Here is a 20,377-nt window from a genome sequence, read left to right as displayed (position 1 = left end):
TGCTCTGTTTGGTTTCATCAGTGATGAAGCAATAAGCTCATCCATTTTCCTATTCATTCTTACAAGCAGAAAAGAAGAATGGCAATTATTCTTAAACAGCAATGTAAAACCTTTAGAAATCCTCCTCTCTCCACACCAGGGTAACAATGAAACAAGTTAAGAAACTAGAATTTATATATGTCACTAAGTCTCCAATATAATCCCACATGTTGTCTGGCCAGAGTGAGTTGGCAGGGCCGGAGCGGGAGCGGGAGGTCTTGTCTCAGTCAGGGGTCTTGGGGAGTGGGGGGACGAGGTTCGCCACATCCTAATACTAAACACTAATGGCAGCTAGAGATTTACTGATAATTACAAGCTCTGTGCTCACTTGTGAATTCAGCAGATTTGTACAGACCCTGATACTGCAGTGATCTAGACTTGCCAAACATTATAGACTTGCATGGGCTGTATTTGATATATATTTGTATCAGGGTCTGTAAGACAGACTAGGTGTATGGAATACAGTGTGACAAGGGATATCCCAGCGGATGTAATATTCCTACAGCAGAAATGTTTCACAACCTCGATTGCAGGGAGCTGAAGACGTGACATATTCAGACAGAGACCATAATACATAGACTGTTATATGGTCTCTGATTCAGGTAAGGAATATGTTAATAATATTGATCACGTATTAAAGTTATTTATCTTCTGTAAGCCACTTATTCTGTTTTATATATGTTAGTTAATGTGTGATTTAATTTTTGTAGGATAAGCAATCTACCTAACTTATGTTAATCCTTGCTAATGTGTATGATGTAGAAATATGTTTGCTTACTTATATTCCTTTATCTAGATACTCTAAAGTGTCTCATTTTTTTAGTTCATACCGTACCGACTAAACTTACTTTTGCAGGTGTGAAGAATCAAGAACAAATTAAATGACAGGAGTTTTGCAACAGTGAACATTGTGAAGTGGAAGATAAGACATTTGAAAGGTATGGATATTTTCACTTGAACTTGTTGAAGAATAACGTGATGACAACTTTATCATGTTGGGAATTTTGGCGGTGGGGTAGCCTAGTGGTTGAAGTGCTGAAGACAAAGGTTCGATTCTTGTCATGGGTACAATGTGTGAAGTCTATGTCAGGTGTCCCTTGCTGTGGTATTGCTAAAAACAGCGTAAAACCATACCCACTCTTGTGGGGATTCCGGGTTGGAATTGGTCCCCATCAACCTATGCTAGTTGTAAGAGAGGGTTATACTATAAAGGGAAATAGCACCTTGCCTACTATTGCCTGGTGAAAACAGCACCTTGTTATTTTTTTTACCTTCGGTCTGAATATGCCCGAATACATGAAATTAAACTTGCATGGTCACTTGTAAACACAAATAACTGAGAAATTCAGACAGAGACCATAATACATAGACTGTTATATGGTCTCTGATTCAGGTAAGGAATATGTTAATAATATTGATCACGTATTAAAGTTATTTATCTTCTGTAAGCCACTTATTCTGTTTTATATATGTTAGTAAATGTGTGATTTAATTTTTGTAGGATAAGCAATCTACCTAACTTATGTTAATCCTTGCTAATGTTCAAAAGGGTTTACATTAAAAACTAGCATCTACTCGCCGACTCTGATTTGGAGATGCAACTAAACTTATTGTGAAAATATAATATACTTTGATTTCTTTGAAGTCAAATAAATGCAATTAAACTTGCAAACACAAATAATTGTTAGATGTTAATCACCTAAAAATAGTTTACATTAGAAATTAGCCTCTGCTCAAATTTACTCATGATTCTGATTGGGAGGTGCAACTAAACTTATCATTGAAAGATCACATGCATTGAAGTCTTAAGTAGCTTTACTCAGATTAGCTCAATGTCAAGCTGAAACTGAGTCTGGCGAAAATGTCAAGAAACTGGACAACAGGTATACTATATATGTCATATTTATTTTAGTAAGTAGGAAATAAATAGTAATTTTATAGAAATTTCATTTATATATCTTTCGGCCAGGAATCAACATGTCTCTCCAGATAACAGACAACAATTAGTAGCCCTTTTTGCCAAAACAAGGTGCTGTTTTCGTCCGAGAAATCAGTGACATTTTGCCGAGGTGTCGTTTTAGCCTCACCCATAAGAGATAACCCAATAGATCAGGTGATCAGGCTCGGTGACCTGGTTCATGGCATCTGACAGTAACCATCTAACAGTGTGGATTGATGTTCACAATATCAATCACTGGATTGTCTAGAATTTTGGGCCTACCTTTAGAATACAGTACCTAACTTTTCAAACAGGTCACAGTACCCTGTGGTGTAATTCGTAGTATTCTGTTGCCTGACACACTGGCAAAACAATGCCTTGTGATGTCAGGGGTCATTGGATGTGCATATATATGCTCTTTTCAGTGGTCTATCGTCTCCACACGCTATGTTGTTGCATAAGTTTTAATTATTTGTTTACTAAATATTGTTTTAAACATATTAATTTCACAACTTGTGAACTGGATGGGTAAACAAGCAAAAACTTATTTGAATACCGCTCCAGAATTAGAATACAATATGATATGACAAAAGTACAGTCAAGGAATACAATTATATACATGTTCTTATTATAGAAACTACGTTGTCGGCGCTGTCAGGTCGCATTTTTAGTAGTAATAGTGTACTGCAATATACGGCAAGGAATAGTATTATAAATTTAAGATGCTATGTAAAATCACAAAACCTATTGGATAGCTGAATGTAGTCTTGTACTGATTTAAGAATTTCTAAGTTTATTTTTGACGTCCTTTCAGGATTACCTAATAGAATTGAATTTAGATCATATCCCTTAACATAATAGTACATATTCTGTCTTAAATCATTGTAATTTGGGCATATGAGAAAGGAGTGAAGTGCATCTTCAGTGTGATGGCCACAGCTACATGCAGGATTATCTTATAAATATTGCCTGCGGATGCACATTTTATAACAAGTGCTTGTTTATTTTCTATATGCTTTTATTTCATTTTTTACTTATTCAGTGGTTAAAATGATTTTAAATATAAATTGAAACTTATAATGTGCAATAAGCGGGTTATAGCTGAAACGACACCTTAGCAAAACGGCACTGACTGGCGAAATACTTGCCGAAAGCGAAAACGGCGATTATTACTTGACGAAAATGATACCTTATTTTTTTTTTACCTTGGTAAAATAAATGAAATTAAACTTGGATTGATAACTTGCAAAGACCAATAATTGTGAAATGTTAAAACAAGTTTACATTAGAAATTAGCCTCTACTCCAACTTATCCTATACCCGACTCAATTTATTGTGATAACATGCTTTGAAGTAAAATATATGGAATTAAACACACATCGTCTTATACAAACACAAATACATGTAGTTGTTAAACGTTGAAACAAGTTTACCTTCGAAATTAGTCCCCTACTCCAATTTACTCACCGACTCTGATTGGCAGACACAGCTCACTTGTTGTGAATGTATTTTTCACTTTAAAGTTTAAAGTACTCAATGTCAAGCTGAAACTGTATTTAAGAATCCTAACATGGTGCTGTCAGATTACTATTTTTCACAATGGCCTTTCGATGTGTCATTTGAAAATGTTGAAAGGTTTTACAAGGGATATTTGTCAGTAATAACTGATGCTATTTCTGCCCTTACATTACAACAAATAAATCCGCCAATATGGAACTATTTTATTGATATGTGGCAACAAACATACTTCAAGCTGTACAGTTTACAAATGGGTTAATATCTATGTCATCTTGTTCCTCCTTATGTCTGGGCAGTTGCTCGCTACAATTTCGGAACTTGTTTACAGTTACAGACAGAAAATACCAGAGCCGTTAACTACTACAAATCAAATACTGTATGGGTTTCACTGAAAGTGTCGCCACAACTGAAAATCTTCAAATACCTGTATTTGGCTATAACTTTGACTATTTTTTTTCTGTTCCTGCCTATTATCTATTCCTGCCTCAGGTAAGGATGCAGTGAATTATTTAAGTGCACACATATATCACAGATAAACTCCTGAAGTCTATGAACGTTATTTACAAGTTATACACATAAGGACTTAAAGGTGGAGAATGTATTAATGTCAACTTCTTTATTATGATGATCACAACATTTCGGAGTATATACTTACTCCTTCATTAGGTGAATATTCACAATTCTGCTCCAAATGCTTAGATCAATGCTCATATTGTCAACCATATTTGCCATTTTTATATCATATTCATGTGTATAATACATTTTATTTCTAATAATGGCGTAATTGGGACACACAAATATAAAGTAACCAAATACTTTCCTTAACGGGCGACAATGCTTGTCTAAAGAGTTGACTAACGCCATCAGGTGGCGATCAGGCTCGGTGACTTGGTTGATGCATGTCATTGATCCCAATTGTGTGGGGCGATGCTCATGATGTCAATCACTGGACTGTCTGGTCCAGACTCGATTATTTACATATAGCCGGAATATTGCTTGAGTGCGGCATAAAACAACAAACCAAATCATAAGTGCGGGATGAGTGATTTGAAATTAGCAAGTTTTATGTGACCTTCAATCACTACAACCTGATCTGAGTCTTGAAAAGATATGACTTTGATTCAGTGAAAATTTGCATCATGATAGTTTCAACTGTAGATACAGTTAATCTGTTTTTTTGTACGGTTTCTGTTTATTCAATGTATATGTTGTTCAAATAAGCTTTGCCTCTTCACCAACCCTATTCCTCTTTTGGAATAAATAGTGTCTAATAATTCAAACACCATCACTACTAATCATCCTAGTGAACACAACAAAGAAATGCACATCAAAAACGTCATTATTATTATTTCTGATCTCTGATAAATTAGAATAAACTGTTATCCAGCAAGATACATTTCCTTGGTCCCAAGAAGCGTGTTACATAGTAAACTGACTCGATAAGTTGAATAGCAGTCAGCGTGGTTGTAAAGGCACAACTGACTAAGCCGTCACTACTCAATTAAGTAATTAACAGACATTTGCAAGTACTAATACCCACCCGACACTAATTGCCCTGTTAATCCCTAGTCCACAATGAGTTGACATTGAGTTCATTTTGCTAATTAGCTGTTTTTAGAGTAGCAAGGTAATAAACATCAAAGGTGGGGCAGGCTTTGATCATGTGTCCTGTAGAAGAGATGATGTCACTTGTTTTATGTTTATTTAGGATTAGCTACATCCCTTGATGCTACCAAGGCAGCCCTTGAGATTATCAGACAGTTTGGCTAGACACAAACTGATGTCTCCTGTGTAGCACACTATGTGTCAGACAAGGACTTTGACCACTCTGTGCAGATGCATATCAATGCATAAAGAACATTGGGTAGATGATACAACATTGCCACACAAGTCAAAGTTGGGTTTCACTGTATTTAGAAACAGATGATGGATCCGAAACTTTATAACAGTAATTATGATTAATTTAAACTTTGCCAGGCCAATATTTTGGCAGATTTGCATGTTATTGTTAATCTTCATTTAGTTAATTTCAAAAAAGATAGGATAAATTATAAAATATGATAATGAGTCATGAATATTTGAATTCAGATCAGAACAAACAGGGAGGGTCACCCCAAAATGTGAGAGTCTCTAGGGGAGGCTTTTGACAAAATGGACAATAAAATATAAAGTGCTTTGCATTTTCTTTCTGGGAGGGATGTGTCAAAAAATGAACGAGAGCATACCGGTAATACATGACCGGCCCCTTTAATGTAATATACATAGTTTTTAGTTGATGGTTCACGTTGTACTTTTCAGTTGAATTTCTTATCACTGTCTATGATGGACTACCAATTAACGGTAGATATTAAATATCCATAATAACTTAGATAAATGCTTCTACAGTGTCATCCTAATTTGTCAAAATTTGAATTTCAATATAGCTTCCATTAATGAATTAATGAATTTGGTGAGAATATCTATTGTCTGAATTCCTAATATACTTTCTTTTGTATTTGGTGTGCAAGGGTAGCCTAGTGGGTGAAACAGTCTCTGAAACCCGGGTTCAATTCACCACATGGGTACAATGTGTGAAGCCCATAGCTGGAACATTGCTAACAAGCTGCATGAAACTATACCAACTCACTCGCTCATTATGTTGTATTTTGAGATCACTTACATGACATGTGTTTTGATAATTATGAATAGTTGCATTTATGTATTTATGTATAAGAACCTATGTAACCCTAGTTTTGCATAGTCTTGTTTACCCTTCCTTACATTTTGATGTAATGCAAACATTCAAGCAAAATTCAGGTGAACCTTGTGGTATTGTTTTAGAACACTTTTCTGTTTGCAATGGCTTATTTAAATGTTCAAAGATTGGTTAAATATCAGTTGCAAGATAAATTGTCAATACCTCACAGTTCGAGAAAACAACTTTAAACATTTGTAAATATGTGTGTGTTTCATAACTTTTGATTAACAAGTTTCTAAAGATGTTATGAAATGTTTCAGGTACCTGGATTTCACAATCTGACACCAGCTACATTTAAGAAGATCTTGCTCACACAATTCAGACAAGGGACTCGCCGGATGATGAACAGTACTCCTGATAACAACCAACAGATTCACCTCAGAAAGTGATGATTCTGAATGAATAATGCCACACCAGTGTTACTGTAGGTGGTTTTATTATGACACTAATGAAGTCTGAATGAATTTATGCCAAAGCACTGTGACTATGTCCAGTTTGTGTACACCGATGCTGACTATACAAATCTGAATGACTTTTGTGGTTTACTGCAGAAACATAATTGACTTTAGATATTCTTCTTCAATAAAATTCTTCTGAGATTTGACTAATTTGTTTATTTAGAAAATGGCATTGAAGCGTCTGTTCTGTAAGGCCTTGCAAACACCACTGGTTACTTTATGCTAGTTCCTCTTCTTGCTTGATCAAATTTCAATTTGTGATATGTACCAATGAAATGCTATATAATCAATAAATAAGATTTTTTTATCCAAAAACATGATTTGTTTTGTTTCATTAGCATAAAGAAATATAATACTGATCAGCCATAACATAGGTGCTGAACAAATATAAAATGTACTAATGCCCTGAATGTTTTCCTACTATAAATACAGCTCACTTAACAACAGTTGTAGTTCCACCTTAGTAGACAAATGACATTGATATTTTTTCTGTACTTTATTTAGGTGTTTTCTATGGATGCCATTAGTCTTATGCACCAATTTGGGACAATTGTATTCTGTTTTATATTTCCATGAAACTACACTGTCCCGATATAAGTACTGATACCGTTCCAAACTAATCTGTTTATCTCACCAGGGCCAAATGCCAAAGCACATAGCCAATGACTTTCCATTTTTTCTGAGTGAGAATGCTGTTTTGCCACTTTTAGCAATATTGCAACAATATCATGGTGGGGGACACCAGCAGTAAGCTTCACACATTGGACCCATGTCGCAAAACAACTTGTGAACAATGCATGCCCACATATCTCAGTTGGATACAACTAAAATAACACAGAATATTACAACAGGTACCTGTAATGCACAGGCTAACATTATTTACCAGAAGCAAGTCATGAAGAAAATTTGCATCCGGATACCTTCCGGAAACCTTCCAGATGCCTTCAACAACCTTCAAATTGCTTGGTATTTTCAAGTTAATTTTTTTATGTGTTTCACACTTAAGTGAACAAAATGCACCCCCCAAATTTTGACATTTTTTTTGGAAGATTTCCGGAAGGTATCCGGGCCGGATCCAAAATGGGTAGGTATCCGGAAGGTTTCCGGAAGACGGAAACCTACACTTTTTTTGCTGTGGTAGTATCCTGTGAGACGTGCTGCTAAAGTAAGTGTAGTCACATTTTCATGATATTTTATTGTCTTAAGTTACTTACTTACTTACTTATATTAGGAGATTTTACGTGCGCTTTCCGACTGGAGCGTATTTCGCACACGGGCCCGGCCGGGCCATTTAGTGGTATAAAAGTGGTAGCGAGAGGAGTGCAACCAAGGAGGGGGGTTTAGTGGTTGCTTATATAAAGTTTTGAAATTTTGAGATTTGGAATACATGCCTTGGGGGAGTGGTTGGGACTAAGGGAGTGTGTGGGGGTGAGTTGATGTTTTTTGGATGTTTAGTGTTGGTGGTTTAGTGAAGTTTTAAATACGGTTAATTAGTTCTGTTTTGGTTAGGTAAATGCCTAGGGCTTTGAAGTTTTCTATTTTATTTTGGGGGTTAAGGATTGCTTCTAAGGTAAGAGCGTTATTTGGATTTAGGTTGGTTTGTAATGTTGTACGTTGTGTGAGGTAGTGGGTGCAATGTAGTAGTACGTGGTCTATTGTTTCTGGGTGAGTGCAGTGTGGGCACTTCCCGTTTGCGTGTTTTTTTAGTTTTAGAAGGTGGTTATTTAGTTTGGTGTGTCCTGTTTGGAGTTTGGTGATTATTCTATCGATTTTTTTGGAGGGATGGAGGATTTTTGGTTTGGTGAGGGGTTTTTTGAGGGTTTTTAGGATTTGGGTTTTTGTGTTTTGATAGAGGTTATGCCATTTTTGGGTGATTTTACGTTTGTTTATACTTTTGATTTCTGCTTTAGATATTGGTAGCTTAAGGCTTATGTCTGGTATTTTTAGGGATTGTTTTGCGGCTCTGTCTGCGTTTTCATTCCCGTAAATTCCTACGTGAGCTGGTATCCAGATAAGTTGTATGTTTTTGCCTGCCTCTGTTAGTTTGTTTACGCTTTTGAGAATTTGGTTTATTAATTTGGGGCGGTTTTTGGTGTTTTTGTTTTGGAGGGCCTGAAGTCCGCTTAGTGAGTCTGAGAGTATTAAGATTTTTTTTTGGTTTTTAGTGTGATGGCTGTGGAGCGCCGTGGCGATACCCATGAGCTCTGCGGTGAATATAGATTGGTTGTTTGGGAGTCGGAAGGATTGAGTATTTTTGACTGGTTGGGCTATATGGACTCCGAAACCTGTGTGATTTGTGATCGGATCAGCGGATCCGTCTGTGTATATGTGACACCAATTTGGCCATTTTTGATGGATGTAAGCTAGTGATGTGCTTTTAGCTAGGTTTGGGTCGGTTTGTTTGTTTATTGTGTTGGCTAGGGATGTGTCTATTTTGGGGATTTTAAGTTTTGGGGTGAATACGTTTGATTGTTTGCAGTTTTGTTGTTGGTTTCCTATTTGGTGTTCGTTATGGTAGTTTATTATTCGTTGGGATATTGGGGTGAGTAGAGGGTGTTTTCTAGTTAGTGCCTGGTTTTGGGGACGTATGTTTTGGTTTAGCATGTTTTGGAGAAGGGGGTTTGATTGAGATGCTGCCCAGAAGTTTAGTGTTAAGTGTTGTCTACGTAAATTTAGTGGCATTTCTCCTGTAAGGGCCTGCAGTGATGTGAGGGAGGTGCCATGTTGAGTACGTGTTACTAGTTTGAGGGCTTGATATTGTATTGAATCTAGTTTTTTGGTTAGGGTTTCGTTTAGGGTATCGTATATGGCACAGCCGTAGTCTAGTTTAGATCTGATTAGGGATGTGTAGAGGCTGAGGAGGGTATCTTTAGAGGCTCCCCAGTTGGAGCCGGTTAGGCATCTTAGTGTGTTTAGATCTTTGCTACATCTGGTGGTTAGGTTTTGGACGTGAGCATCCCAGGAGAGATGCTCGTCGAAGATTAGACCTAGGAATTTAGTTTGCTTTTGAAATATGATTGGTTTATTGTTTAGTTTGAGGAAAGGGGAGGCCCGTCTCATATTTTTGTGTTTGAATACTATTCCTGTCGTTTTTTCGGAGTTTAGGGAGAAGCCCCATTTGTCTGCCCAGTTTTGTATTTTGTTTAGGGATTTTTGTAGTAAGTCCTGAGATGTTAAGATACTTTTGGAGCGGATCCATAGGGCTCCGTCATCCGCAAATTTTGAGGTGTTTATTTTGGGGGATAAGCCATCAAATAGGTCGTTTATCATTATGTTAAAAAGTGTGGGGCTAAGAATGCTGCCTTGAGGGGTGCCGTTTTCCAGGGGACACTGCTCTGACAAGGCCTGGTCTATACCCACTGTAATTTTGCGGTTTTGGAGGAAGCTTTGGATGTAGTTTACGATTTGACCTTTAAGTCCTATTTTTTTAAGTTTTTGGATTAATCCGTTATGCCATACCATATCAAAGGCTTTAGAGAAGTCCAGAAAGATGCCTGTTGTGTATTGTTTGTTTAGTTGACCGGTTTTAATATCCTGTTCGAGACGAGCGAGGTTATCTAGGGTGGAGCGGCCAGGAGTGAAACCGCTTTGATCTGAGTTTATTATGTTATTTTGAGATAGATAGTGTTGAAGTCTATTTTTGGCCATGGATTCCATTACTTTGCAAAGGTTGGAAGTAAGAGAGATTGGTCTATAAGAGTTAGCTTGGTTGGTTGGTTTACCGGGTTTGGGAATAGGTATGATTAGCGCCTCTTTCCAGGGGGTTGGTACATGGCCTTTTATGTAGATTAGGTTATATAGTTTGAGTAGTGTCTGGAGTAATTTAGGGGGGAGTTTTTTTAATATTTGGTAGGAGGTTAGGTCTAGTCCTGGGGCTGTTCCCTTTTTCCTATTTTGGAGTACATAATTGAGTTCTTCTATTGTGTACGGCTGATTTATTTCTAGGGCGTCATTATTTGGGTCTTGGCTAGGTTTGGTTTCTGTTTTAAGTTTTAGTTGGAATTTGTCACTGAAATTGTTATTACTGCTTGTGGCCGAAAAGTGGTTTGCTAGGTTGTCTGCTTTTTCGCTAGGGTCGCTTTTGTCTTAAGTTGGTTTCTTTGTACATATCTATTTTGCAATTATTGGATGTAACATGGTGTTTTATATCTTATGGTTTAAAGGTAAAATATGAATAAAAATAACATATTAGTCATAAAAAGGTTGTTAAAAATATTGAAGGTTTGTGGCAGTATTCTAACGTTTGTGGTTTTAAGCGAATGTCAATCTGTTGACATTTGGTTATGTTTACCTTTTATTTCATATGAATTTCATTCATCTAAAGGAATATGAAGTCAGAGCTATGTAAAGTATAATGCTGGATCAAGAGTGCTGTCTCATTCTGGAACCAGGATGAAACTTGTTTATCACCTGACCTCAATTCTTTGCTTCTCCTTGGCTAATTTCAAAATATAGATATCCCCCTCTGCACCAATCTAACCACCTCACAATCACAGCACAGCACAGCACAGCACAGCATATGAGGCAACAGCAAGGTGGAAACAAGATTAAACAGGTCAGTTAAATACTTAAACACTAAATTATGTTTAGGTTTATTAGTTCTTTTATATGTTCATTAAATATGTTGTTTCTTAAACATTAATGTTATTTAGTAACTTCTTGAATATAATAATGTTAAAAAATGTATTTAAGGATCTAAAGTATTGGTCAACTAAGTCCAAGGTAAAGTTCATTTGGTTGTGTAGGAAGTTGCAATAAATGTTCTGATTAGAGTTAAAATAATTACAAAACGTCAGCTTTTGGCAGTGGCTGTGTGCATATATATCAAATGGTTTTGTTTGAATTGTGTGAGCGGAGACCATGACTGATGGTGAATGCATTGCCACATTGTTGTATGATGGTGTGTATGAATTACAGGCAATCCATAGTCATCTAGCGTGAGTCACCACGTTATATTACATGGCTCAATTCCATTATTATCATGTTTAAATATATTGTATCTTTATGTGTTGTTTTTTTTACCTTTGAGGGTTACCACATATTTATCTTAATGTACGTCATGTTATCTATGGAATGATGTTAGGTATGTGTGTAAATATTGTTTTAATTGTGAGTATGTGGGCAAAACCTGGTATTTGGCGGGAAATTATCTCCCTTGGCTTGACAGCATATGTCATGACTTACTGATTGATAAATTTGTATGACAATTTACATGTGTTGTAAGGCCATAGTACCAATGCTCCTGTTTAAATATTGTAGCAGGATGTTGTATACATAGTTTTTAGGAATATAGTTTTAGCTTTTTCATTTCAAGTAGTTGTATATATCTGCAGTAGTTGTAGTACAAAATATATATGTTTGGGTTAAGAGTCTATTCCTGTCCAGCTTTCTTCCCTAACATTCATTCCCTGCACACTTTTTATTCACTCTGCTTATAACTCTGCAAAGACAGGAAATGGACTCAGGTTAGTTATTTACATTATCTTTCCTGAATAGAATTCTAACTTATCGTTTAAATATGTTATCAATAATGTAAAATATTGTAAATGCTTACCTATGATATCAAATAGTCAAGATATCTTCTATTTTATCAGTATAAAGTGTTTAACATGTAAGTATGTGTGAGAGCATGATTTGATTGGGAGTTTTGAATGTAAGGATTGATTTAGAAGTTGGTTTTCTATAATTTAAGGAAATGGTTGTCATGATGTATGTACGTATGTATGTATGTATGTATATATTCAGGCATGAGCGTTATTTTATATTTACTTTTTATAGGAATACCATAATCCTACACTCATGATGTGGGTTTATAGACACACTCCGGTGTCACCCACACTTATGAATGAATTTATATGTTTTATCTATGTGTTATAATTTAACACAACGTGGTAGCATTTTATATATATTCCTACTCTTAGAGATAATAAGTATGTATTTATGACGCCACACGGCTACCAGTATTCTTCTAACTATTTAGTGTGTAACTGATATATTCAGTTATGATAAGATATATTTTATATATGAATTGCTGATTTGAAGGTCTGTAAATTGTATAAGTTATTTACAATGAACTAGTGATGTGTAACTATATGCGTTGCATGTGTGGATTAATGTGACTGCTCAAACTAGGATATAAATAACATACAGCCGTATCTTTGAATGCTATTGTATGTATAGTATATAATGTTATATTTTATTACAGGGTGATTGATTGAGGAAGTGATTCATAATCGAATAAATATCTCCTCAACAAACACAACCACAGCTTGTCATTTTTCGTAATGAACCACCCCTGCAACAATATAAGCTACTTGTGATATTTATGTATAATTGATATACTTTATGGCCGTTACTATACTGTTGTAATTGTTTCAGGGCCATTTCTGCATTTCTTAATTTCGACATTTCTGAATAAAACGATCACAACCCCACAGCGAGTCATGTTTCCCATTTGGCGACGACAGCAGCTGTAACATAAGCAATGCAAGTGTGGAATTTCTATTTTACAAGAATCTCTTCTTGATGTGTTATAGGAAGTTAATGATGTCTATATACTCCTCCGCAGGGACTTCAATCGAACCTGACTTTATAGATAATGATATTTCAGAACGATTAAACTCTGATGATTTTCTACATTCTTTGATTGTATTAACAGGGAGCGTTTTTCTGGTGATAAAGTCTTAAATCGCTTTGGTTGTTTGCTACTAAAACCGTGTGCATCTCTTAATGTGGCCTTGTGTAATGGCCGCTGTGGAACTGAACTGGAGAATTTACATGTATTTGCGCGAATAAGTCTGTGTCGTCGTGTAGGTTATATTATGTCCTCAATTGACGTGTTTTCCTTATTTACACGTTTGTATCTCGATCCGACTCTGGTCACCTTCCGATTATATGATCACTGCTGTCACGTGATCATGTACCGGCATCACGTGATGCAGAGAAGGATCTCACGTTGATTACCGCTATGCTTGGGACGATTGTAAACGGAGCAAACCAACTCTCTGATGAGTTGTTTCCATGTTTGACATTTTTTCCTGATGTCGTGTTTGATGATTTAGATAATGCTGTTAACATCCTTACTGAAGCTATATATTGTGCTTCTAGCAGTAGGAAAGTATCTTATGGATAAAGAGAGTTTCTTCGTTGAGAGGGAATCAGAATTCTCAGTGTGTTCCGTCGATATAAGAGAAGGGATTCTATAGACAATTACATTCAAGCCCGTAATAGGTTAACCACTGTGCTACGGAGGAAAAGACAGTTGTATTCCCCTGAGACATGCAACAATTTGTTGAATACCATTAACAACAGTGAGATATTTTGGTCTGTATTGAAGCGATTTTCCAGGATGTCGTCATCGTTTACTATATCCGTTTAACAATGGCATGAATATTTTAGCTGCATGTTGTCTACAGATGTTGCCACAGATGTTACTTCACATGATATTGATAGGGATGATAATGCCCGTCCCTGATGATTACATGCAATCAATGAGCCTACTCAACCACAACCTTATCTATTAATTAGGTTTGGAATGCTGGGAATCTTTTTAAGAGATGTCATTTAGTGATTGTTTCAACTCATCAACATGGAAAAATATATATTTACAATCCTTGTCATATAGCCAAACTATTGCTGGATGCAGTGTTAAATAAATGAGTTGGCTTTAACACTGCTTTGAACAGTATTCCAGATATATCACCGCATGTTAGCTTGATGTGGGAAGAAAGCCCTAAGTGATGCAGGTCTTTGATGAATCCCACGAGCATGTGTATAATGCTGACAAACCTAGCAACATAATCGGGGAGAACCAGGATTTGAACCCATGACTATAGGTTTCTGCTAAGCCCAAGAGATGCAACTCTGCACAGAAAATTGTAGTGCCTTAGATAATAGGACATCCGTGCCCACAGCGATAAGGAACAAACTGAAGACATATTTGCAAAAAAACCATATGAACCAAACAGAATTTCAAAATATTTACCACTCACTGTTGCTCTTCTATGGTCTTTCTTTGCATTGATGCTGCACAGATGACTGTCTCTTTTATTCATCCGGACATTCTACAAACATAAGTAGCATTCACATCACAGAAAAATGTCCAAACTGTACATGTTGTACATTTGATTCAAATGAAAAGACCCCGGTTGTGATTCCGACTTAGAACTACCCTAATCATAATAATTCATGTCAAACATTCAGAGATGACATTTATCCCCATATTTAACAAATGTCAAAACAATATTTTGACAACAAAGTCAGGGTCATTCAACACATACATTACATAGGAAATAACTTGTTCGAGGTGAATATCATTCCATGAATTACTGCCAAATTTTCTTGAAATGCAGATTAATGCAATGCAGTATTTACTTTTATTTCTAGGCTATTTGTTTGGCTTTTCCATGGCACTGTTTTGACAGAGATCTAACCTTGATCATGTTGATATGACACTTTGTTCAGAAATGATATACATAAGAGAATACTTTATTATTCCCGAGAAAATTTGGGTTACATTGTAAAAGCACGGAGAAACAAGCATAAGATTCATGATTTAAGTTAAATACACTCGACCCGTGAAGATTCCGGGGTAGAATAGGTCTTCAGCAACCCATGCTTGCCGTAAAAGGCCATTATGCTTGTCGTAAAAGGCGACTAACGGGATCGGGTGGTCAGGCTCGCTGACTTGGTTGATGCATGTCATGGGATCTCAATTCCGTGGCTCGATGCTCATGATATCAATCACTGGGTTGTCTGGTCCAGACTCGATTATTTACAGACCGCCGTCATATAGCTGGAATATTGCTGAGTGTGGCGTTAAACAACAAACCAACCTAAATACACTCATACATACACACACAAACACGAGGGTTAGAAATTGGCACTAGTCATTTTGACATTTTAAAGGTTTTGCTATATGCTATCATTTTAGGACTAGTGGACTGAAAGTGTTAGTTCCTACCGCTGCAAACACTAATCAACTAATGAATTGGGTGGTCAGACTAGGTTGTCATCATACTCTGAGGGCATGGATCTTTGCTGATAATAACAATCACTAGATTGCCTGGTCCATGTTCAATTATTTACAGGCTGCCATCACAGAGCTGGACTATTGTGAGTGTGATGTTTCACATTGCATTGAAATATACCATGATGAATACATGTAGTTTGTATTTATCACAAACAAAAATACTCACTCAATACTTGGTATCCTCCCTGAGGATGTCTGTGAACCTCCCCACAAACCCTGAACATGCTGAAACAGAAAACAACTAACTTGTCTTTATCCTTTCAATGTTTCAGTGTGAATTTGTTAAAGATTGATAAGCTGTCATTATTCATTGTGATCCATATCTCACTTTCAGGCGGTTCAGGTGGCAACACATGATTGGAATTGAATGCCACATTTTGTTTGACATGCACTTTGCCAGATTTGTACCCTTGGTAACTAACCCTCATCATCAAATCCCAGCGTTATGAGAATAAGGACACAACCCTTAAAAGTCCTGCACCTGTAGCTCTTATGCAAGCCCAAATAGAAATACCATGTCACAACAAACACTTGATCATAATAATAACAAAGGGTTTCCGAAAACAACAAAACTAAAAGGCCCTTGACGTTTACAGTAGTAACATGGAGATCAGGAAAATATCTGCCCAAATATCTAAATCAATCCATTCCATAAGATCTGTGTATAGAAATCATGGAACATTATGTCTCGAAGCCCTGCTACGTACCTGGCATCTGCAAGCTGCTCTTCCTTCCTTCGGCTGCCAATCGAGTTTTCGAAATACTTGACGTCCTCGTTGTGGATGGCTCAGGTGGATTTCGACCGGGATTTCCGTGTTAGAGGTGATTGAGAACAATGTATTGATACACGAGGTAAGCATATCGCAATCAAGCATCACGGTGTACATCGATTACACGAGGTTTAAGTGTTTGTTTACATTTGTGTTCCAAAATGGCGCCCTCGGTCATACAGGGAATTATGGGTAGACTTGCTTGTCCCGGAATAACACGAGTTGGTCACAAATGACGAGCGGTCATTTCTGCAGCAGTTACGGAAAGAGTCGAGGTTGGCCGATTACAGGTCATGCAGGCAATATTGGGAGCCGCGGGGATTTCGACAGTGTGTATTAGGAAGTAGATATATGTGGTGTATGGAATACAGTGTGACAAGGGATATCCCAGCTCTTCCTTAAGACTTTACAGTTTACAGATTTTCAGATAGGCATCTAGGAGTTCAGTATTGTAGGATTGACCGCTCTTTCCACTCATTAAACTGAAGGAAGGTGATGTTCTGTAAAATGTTAGGTTCATGTCAACACCGTTAGCTAGGTGACGATTCATGTTGAACACATCCTCGTAGATGGGACCGGAGAGCGTCAGACTCTTGCTTGTTGCAATAAAGTTTCCACGCATTGATAATCCTGTATTGGTTCCGGTGATAGGATCAGTGCTTTCAATGTCGCCATTGGCCACCCTGCATCCTTGTAAAATAACTGCGATTGCAGCTGCGATCGCTTCGCATCCTCTCCGTAGTAGATAAGGGTCTTCATCATGCTTTTGTAAGCATAGTGGTTGTTTGTCGACGATACCAGTTGTCCTTGCAGGTAGACTGTCACCTGAGACCATAAGGCTTGCATAAACAAGTTAACAGGTGCCGCGTGCTCGCCTTTAGCTAGCGTTTCAGATCAATGTAATCACTTCCTGAATTCGTTACCTGAAACTCCACTGGTGAAGATTCGTTCATTTGACTCAGTGGGCGAAAGTTGACAAAATAGTGTTGAAATATACTGGTCTGATAAGGCGGCGGATTGAATAGCGAGAGGCAGTCCTTGTCATTTAACAGTGACATTGAGTTTTTGCTTGTTTTTTAACTAAAGATATCTTCTTCTTCAACAGGTGTGCTTTTTAGAACTTTAGCAGTTCTCGAAGGTATGTTTGCAGTGCGGCGCATTTTCTTGGATGTGACAGTCTTCTCACCTGCTTTGCGTTTTATAGCCTTGATGCGTTTTTCTTTCGCACCTGCTCTCTCAACTTCGCTCTGATTCAGATGTCGCTCATAGTGTAACTTTAGGTGCTTCCATACGTTTGTCATTTGACACGTTATTTGAAGAAATAATGAAATTCATCTTCATAGTTTTACTTCCAGTGACATTTGTCACTGCTCCTACCATATGTTTCTCAAAGTACTGTTTCCATTTAGAATAGTCTGGTACATAAACGGGTAAGTGCTCCATGATAAAATGTTCAATCTAAGAAGGGATACTGACGTAAGAGTAGTGTCGCATGCGTCTCTTCTTTAATAAATGATTCAGTTGTTCTATTACTAGCTCCTGTATGTAATTCTCCTTCACAGAGACAGGACTGTAAAAGGGTTTAGCGAACAAGTAACTGGGTCCATGTCTTAGATCAACACGTCTCAACCCCGGGTCTGTCTTCCACCTACCAGTGAGCTATCGCATATGTTGCATAGAATATCAACATAGGAGTCGTTCATGTCCTTAAGATTTGTCTTTCCGAAATTGTGTTCAACTAAAGCAACTACCCAAAGCCCCTCAAATGTTAACCTCTGATTTAAGTTCACTCTGAAGTGATATGGCGTGTTTTCTGGGAAATATGACATTTTTGAGTCTGAGCTGAACAGATAGTTCTCTCTTTCAAATCGGTTTCGTCAACATATGAATCGAAAGAAGTAGGCCAACCCAACCAACGAACCAAATAGTAGATTTTCCCCTTCACACGCTTTTTCTTAAGGACTTTCTACACTTTCCACTCGATGTCCGCGTCTTTATTTACTTGTTGCAGTTCATTAGAATAAAAACCATGTCACCAACGTTATATATACATTTTTGCAATCTTTTGTTTGTTTTTGAGAAGGTTAACATTGGTTTCACATAAAGATATCGCCTACATTGATCTCGGTGGCTTTGTTCACTTGTGCTGGCGATAGATCAGGTAGAGATGAGTGCAGCGTGAGATTGTAATTATAGACAAGGTCTTGTATACGTAGCACATCAATGTATCGCTTTGTATTGATGTGTGTCATGTAGCGTGGTAACAGCGATTTCAACGTTCTATTGAAACGTTCCATATAATTGCTTTTAATGTTTTATTATGTGTGACGATAAGTTATATATTATGCTCTTCAATAAAAACTTTAAAGGCACCCTTGAATTCACACCCACCATCTAAGCTTATCTTCTTGGGAACGCGACCTTCTTTTAAGAGGACTTTGAAAGCCTCCACAACAGTGTCTGGCTTTTTATTGAGAAGAGGTACTGCTGTTTCATTATCACTGCTTTGCGTAAATATAATATTATTCAGAACAGTTAAATGACATATCATCAACACATACAAAAGATGGATCTTTACACAGACAGCGTGGGTTTCAAATCGCAAGCAAATTTGAAACACGATTGGCTAGTTTTACACCGAACTGGCCTTTACAGATGAAACAAAAAGCTAAAGACATGGCTCATGCAGGGTTTACCTATGAAAACAGAGGAGACATCTGTGTCAGTTTTAAATGCAAGATTCACCTGAAGGGATGGAAAAGTACAGATGATCCGTGGATAGAGCATGAGAAGTGGTCTTTGGAGTGCGAATATGGTAGTACAGTACACAATAGATTGGTCGTACAATATTCAGTGACAGTATATAATACGATGACAGTGGTCTGTATTAAATACAAAACAACAGTGGTGATTGCAAAAGTCAGTGATAATAGTATATTCACCAAATGGCGACAGCTGTCAAGCTTCCGAGAAAGGCCAAGGCAGGGAATCCTGGCTGAGGATTGATCTCCACACGAAAGTTAGTCTTAATGTAATGAAATGTGTGAGAGACATGCCCGACTTAGGCCTATGACATGACCTAAATATTGTACATGTGCCTATGCAAATTCACTTTTCACTAAATTTACAGTCAACTTGGCTTCACTGAGTCTTTCGAAGAAGGCACGTATCCCCTTCAGGTGTTTTTCCCACTTCATGGAAAGATTGATGGCATTGCCAACATAGGCTTCGACACCCTTAAGTAATGTAATGTTCGTTCACACATTTTATGTCAGTAAAACATCGTAACTACCATCAGGCTTCGGCATAAGAGTGCAAGGTGAACACCAGGCACTATAACTTGGGTCAATAATGTCAATGTCCAGCTTGCATTGATCCTCCTGCTTGATTGGATTCATCTGATAGGAATGTTGTTTCACAGGCATTGCATCACCTACATCTCCATCATGATTCGCTAAGTCTGTACGGCCAGGTACATCCGTGAACAAGTGAGCAAACACTTGCATTAACTCTATCACTTAAACGAAGATGACAAATGACCTAACTTAGCATCAAATTTAGCTAAAACTTAAGAATTGTGTAGCTTAGGGCCAGCATCATCGGCAATGCAATCAAACTTGACATAGTCACAATTCTCATCAGCATCGCAGTCTGATAAACTATCAACAGGTGATACAGTGGCAACAAACTGATGAGGTAAAATGTCATTTCTTTTTATGACGTCTGGTGTTTGTATGATATAGTCAGTATCACTGAATTTTCTGTCAATAACATGCGGACCGTGGTACCCAGCATGTAATGGTGGACCAGCTTTATCGCCAGAGCTGAAATTTCTCTCTTGTGACTTTTTTGTCATAATGTCAATCATTTTGTCCTGGGGTTCCT

General features: G+C 37.3%; 2 long non-coding RNA genes across 2 annotated transcripts; one reads left to right on the top strand and one right to left on the bottom strand.

The window, feature by feature from the left end:
- Positions 1 to 507: 507 nt before the first annotated feature.
- Positions 508 to 6,963, top strand: LOC125378191. Its single transcript, XR_007220057.1, has 3 exons — positions 508 to 641; positions 896 to 977; positions 6,494 to 6,963. It is a non-coding gene; the product is annotated as an uncharacterized LOC125378191 (long non-coding RNA).
- Positions 6,964 to 14,461: 7,498 nt separating this feature from the next.
- Positions 14,462 to 16,759, bottom strand: LOC125378198. Its single transcript, XR_007220061.1, has 3 exons — positions 16,430 to 16,759; positions 15,889 to 15,947; positions 14,462 to 14,754 (listed from the first exon to the last, which is right to left on the bottom strand). It is a non-coding gene; the product is annotated as an uncharacterized LOC125378198 (long non-coding RNA).
- Between the last annotated feature and the right edge of the window lie 3,618 nt (positions 16,760 to 20,377).

This window comes from Haliotis rufescens, unplaced genomic scaffold (genome assembly GCF_023055435.1).
Source record: "Haliotis rufescens isolate VD_foot unplaced genomic scaffold, xgHalRufe1.0.p SCAF_116, whole genome shotgun sequence".
NCBI lineage: Eukaryota > Metazoa > Mollusca > Gastropoda > Lepetellida > Haliotidae > Haliotis > Haliotis rufescens.
The sequence above is the reverse complement of the archived record's forward strand: the minus strand, read 5'-3'. Positions and strand labels throughout refer to the sequence as shown.